Source organism: Etheostoma spectabile, chromosome 20 (genome assembly GCF_008692095.1).
Source record: "Etheostoma spectabile isolate EspeVRDwgs_2016 chromosome 20, UIUC_Espe_1.0, whole genome shotgun sequence".
Classification (NCBI taxonomy): Eukaryota; Metazoa; Chordata; class Actinopteri; order Perciformes; family Percidae; genus Etheostoma; species Etheostoma spectabile.
Window position 1 is genome coordinate 18,472,048 of NC_045752.1, and position 5,021 is coordinate 18,477,068.

At 42.2% G+C, this 5,021-nt stretch overlaps 1 protein-coding gene and 1 long non-coding RNA gene across 12 annotated transcripts in view; one reads left to right on the forward strand and one right to left on the reverse strand.

Moving 5' to 3' along the window:
• Positions 1-5,021, reverse strand: part of myt1lb (myelin transcription factor 1-like, b) — a 108,620-nt gene that overhangs the window by 46,901 nt on the left and 56,698 nt on the right. The window lies entirely within an intron of this gene.
• Positions 4,900-5,021, forward strand: part of LOC116669975 (uncharacterized) — a 21,271-nt gene continuing 21,149 nt past the window's right edge. The window contains exon 1 of the long non-coding RNA XR_004326922.1: positions 4,900-4,911. This is a non-coding gene — a long non-coding RNA (uncharacterized LOC116669975). The remainder of the gene's footprint in view (positions 4,912-5,021) is intronic.

A 5,021-nucleotide genomic window follows, 5' to 3' on the forward strand; every position in this document is an offset into this window, starting at 1 on the left:
TGGCCCTAAGCAGCTGCCCGCCCCCTCCCCCCCTCCCCCCATACCCCCGTCCCGCTGGCACACTCCGCACTCACCGCACATGATCTGTTATTCCCTTTGATGTCTTTCCTCTGGGAGGTGGTTATAAAAAAAGAAGAAGATACAAATAGGAGGATGGAGGGAAAAAAAGCATAAACACCACCTGTTCATCTGACGCCGAGTATAATGTCGGAAAGGTAGGCTGCAGGCTTGTCAAAATATGCAGAGGAGGCAAATAAGGGAGCAAAATTACAAAGGGAAAAAAAATAAACAAATGGCATCAGAGAAGAAGGCGTGACGAGGGAAGTCACATGTGCATGCCACTGTAAATTTGGCGGCCTTGGAAAAGCTTTCAAAGTGTGCTTTAAATTGCGGTTGAGGTTTGGGTGAAGCTAGAATACGGTGTTGTAAAAATTAAAGTACTATTACACTTTAATGTGCTAAAAAAGAGACTGTGATGGAGAACAGACAATATAGTATTGTTATCATTGACTGATATCACACAAGTGATTGTAGTTGTACAAGACAAGGACCAATCTTGGTCCAGCTTGATCATACTGTTGTAATGATAACAATGCCCAACTGAAAGGAGCCCCGAGGCTCCCCGTGCAGTCTAAGTGTATAAGCTAATGACCGAGCTGACAGATCCAACCAAGTCTCTTCTTTTCACCCTCAGCCCACACTGGCTTTTTGGTGATATAAAGCTTTCCCATTAAATATGGAAATTTCCGTTTCGGTGACAGATACTTCACAGAGGGGGGTTGATGGCATAGACGGTGTTTTTTTGTGGAAGGGAAAGTGGCAGATTTTGATTAATGCGACCTTATCTGGTTCTGCACATGGAGGCAGAGGGGTTGCTGAGCTTGGCGGGGGTGGATGGCTGCCTGTTCTCTTCTTCCTTTTTTCTCTCTCCTCTATTTGAAATGGTTCCACTCACTCGCACTTCGTTTCTGCTTCTGCCTTCTCGTCATGTTCATCCTATTGTGGTTAGTGCTCTCATCCTCTATTTCTGTTATAATGTAAAGCTGTGCTTAAACATCTTGTAGTTCTTTAACTTCATATGGCCTTAATTAATTAATAATTCTTTCTGATTTTCTTCCTCACCCTCTGTCCCCTCTTCACCTCTCCAGTCTCTTCATCTCTATATGTGCATTTCCTTTTCCTATCCCACTTAAACATTCCCCTGCTTCTGTTAAAGCTGCTCTTCTTCCTGCTGCTCCCTTCTATCTTCAATTTCGTATCCTTCACTCCTGTCCTGTATCCTCTCCTCTCCCTCTGCCAGGCAGAGAGTGCGGTGCCGCTTCCCACTGTCGCTCCATCACCACCTGGCCCAGTTCCAATGCTTTTAGTGAGAGCTATCTGTCAAGCTATGAATAATACAGGCCCAAGGCTGGCTTTAGCTTGCTAGCTAGCTATGTGGAATCCAAATGAGGTCTACAGCAGGAAGAGAGCACTTGACTTTTAGCTTGCTACCACGCTCTCCCTACCAAGACAGGCAATTACTCAGCCCACAGCCCCAGCTGCAGCCGTGGCAATCATAAACGCGACCCCTCACATCCCTGTCTGCGTGCACACATGCACACACACAGAAAATGTGTGTGTAAGCAGACAAGCACACCCCAACACCGATCTGAATAACACAAAAATTTGTCTATGGAGAGACACAGTCAAAACAACTTTCTTGCCATACATGACAGAAAATCCATAGTACTATCTTTACTGTCTGTGAAAAGATAAAAAGCGCACATTCAGAAAATGCTCACAAAAGGGTTTTGTGATAAATAAAAAGCTGAAAGTATTTTGACAGGGATTTCATGGAGGAGGATGATGATGATGATGATGATGATGAAATCAGCGCATTGGTTGTCAGTGAAATACTCTACGTTTACCAACAAGATATATCGCCTTGTTAAGCAAGCAACATCAAGTAGGCCTTTTGTTATTGCTGAGAGAAAAACAGGTTGCGCTGGGGTTTGTTTTCTTCAGGAAAGAAATAAGTAGTTGTAGCGAAATGTTTGGCGAGGCAAACTCAAAACCAAAAGGGAACTCTTCATGTCTTTCTGGTAATCTATATTAAAGACACCACTGAGCTTGAAACATCTATTAATCAACAACGGAGTTACTTCATCATCTCTTATCTGTTGATTAACAGGAGACACGTCGTCCACCTTTATCGCACTTGTTCCGCAGTTATGGCAGCCGGCTGAGAGGGCTATCGCATGTATCAGGCATATGACACATGTATGGTCACGAAATTAGTTTTGCGCCGAGGCATCCTTATGTGACAGTGTTAACCCATCCATCATTGCTTCTAATCATTCGTTGGTGGAGTGTGGGATGTAATTACAGAGTGCTAGGCAACGACAGGTAAAAATAGTCATGCAGGATGAGAGACTTCTGCATGTGTTTGGCATGGGGGTTGTGAGCACAAGGTGTGCGTGCATGTGGGCGGTTGGAGGTGTGTATGTGTGGCTGTGGGTGTGTGCGTATGCATGCCTGCGTGTGCTGTGGTAATGAAATCTAGTTAGTGAGGCTCCAGAGTGTCTTATTAACAAATAATAACAGCGCTCCTTTGTTTTTTACCTCTCCTCCCATCTATTATTCACACCTCACAGATTTACTCATGATTCATTTATAGGAGCATCTTGTGCAACCTAGAAACTAAATGTCACCCAAAAAATCACTGTCAGATGGTGCTGTGTGCGGCCGCATGTACATAATGTTTTTGGTGTATGAATTGTATCTGTGCATGCGTTTCTGTGTGAATTCCGGTGCTCACTGTACGGGAAGTATAGAGGTCTGTTCCTAAATATGTCCTGCCTTATACTAACAGTATTTACAGCAACCATCCAACAATGGTGCAGCAAGATTGTAAAAAAAAAAAGTGTAAAAAAGGGACTTCTAAAATCTAGCTCCATTTGTAAATGCACACACAAGTGCGAATGATAGAGTGCTATTGAAATGGATGAGTTGGATCTTTCCGGATCAGTAACGAGGGCTGTAGTGAGGCCATTCTGCCATTCAACCCCCCCTGTTGCGAAATCAGTATGACGCCCTGTGTACTTTAGCTAGATTCTCTTTCTGCTGAAATTGTCAGGTTGGAGAGAGGCACTCAGCTGGGAACGCTGCTCTACATGTGAAGTAGGTTGCGTGTGTGGCTTGTATATGTCAACATTTGTGTCAGTTTGCATCGTAAGAGCCTAGGTGTGAATGTACGTGTGAATGTGTGTGTCGATGTGCTGCCCTTTGCCTCTCTTGCCTCTTATCCCCCTCTCTCTCACTCTCCAGGTGAAGAGCCTGTTCTGAAGGCTCTGCTCCAGTCAAGGCCCCTTGAAGCCAGACTGGCAGCACTTTAACCAGATAGAGGTAAACCTACCGTACACTATCTGTCTTAGCAGCAAAACACTTGCACAATCAGACTGCATCCACAAGTGGTTTGGAACCAGCAGGCAGTAACGCCCTACCAACAAAGAATATCCATATTCATATTAACAAGTGACTTACTGTATCCTAATTGACTCCAAGTCTGCCAAAATCTGCCAGTCAAGTGAGAAAATGTCAGTGATGCATATAAGCCTAATTACTAAAAAAAGATAAAAAATAAGGGTGTGACGTTTTACGAGATCTCGCGAGATTAAAACGTGACGAGATTTCTCGTCGAGGTGAAAGTTTCTCGTGAGGCGCTGTGATGTCAGCGTGATGGAGCGTGAAATTACTATTGGAGATCCCCCCGCCACTTTTAAATCATTTGTGTGGCAACATTTGGTTTTCCTGCGGAAATGATAAACGGCGAAAGAGTGACAGACAAGACGAACCAATATGAAACATTGTAAGAAAAATGCCGTATACCGCGGCTAACACAGCACTATGCAAAACACTTACAGCACCACCACAGCTCTCTACTAACTACTGCACCCGCGACGAAAACATTAAAAAAATTTAAAAATTTGTTTCTGTTGCATTGTTTTGAGTTTAAGAGAGCAGTACTTTGGTTATTGATACACTTACTGTTTGCATTTAAAGTGTTATTTTTCTGTTTATACAATTTATTTTATTTATACTGTTTATTTTTTTTAAATAAACAGTATACAGCACCTAAATTGTTTTGCATTTTGTGATTTTTCAGTTGAATAAAAAACTATTTTCCATTCATATATTTCATCAAGGATTTCTTTAATTTTTTTTTTTAAATCTCGTCTCGTCTCGTTCTCGTGAACCCAATCTCGTGATGTGTCTCGTCTCGTGGAGTAAGCGTCTCGTCACACCCCTAATAAAAAACACTTGTTTCTATTGGTATCTAGATTTAGTTTACATGTACACTGTTGCTGACTACATACTGTATGTATTCCTGAAAAACATAAACCTAAAACACATACCACAGGCAAAATATTTTACTTGTTTTAGGAAACGTCAAATTTAAAGGATAGGTCTGGTGTTATTCTATAATTTTAATTTGTCAACAACAAAAAAGACCAAAACCACGAATGTGTCGGTACGTCTCTTACTTCCCCCATTCTGTCTGTGGCACTCTACCCTATCTCACTGGCTCCTGCTGAAGAAGTAAAAAGAGCTCACAAAACGTATAGTTTCATTTTTAAAAAATGTTTCTCAAACTAGAGTACAGTGCATTTGTCTAGGACCATTTTTTAGATACGGATTAATTTACATTTGGTGCTCTAGTTTAGGGAGTGTTTCCTGCAGCAGGACAGTGTATGTGGGACTGAGGAATAAGACATATAGGGGTTTGGATACAAAGACAATAATAAATGGGATCAGGTCATTGTTGGTTTTTGGCCTTTTTTTAATTGGATAGCATAGTACCAGACCCATCCCTTATAACCAAATCTGGACTGATAGGAGAACAGTTTCTATGGCGCGACCACATGTTCATCAGTTATTGTTTGCCTTTCAATGAGTACGAACCAATAAGCTCTTCCACTGGAGATACCCTGAGACTCATTGTGCCACTCTGCTGGTTGCTTACTGCTGAGTGCTTTGAAAGC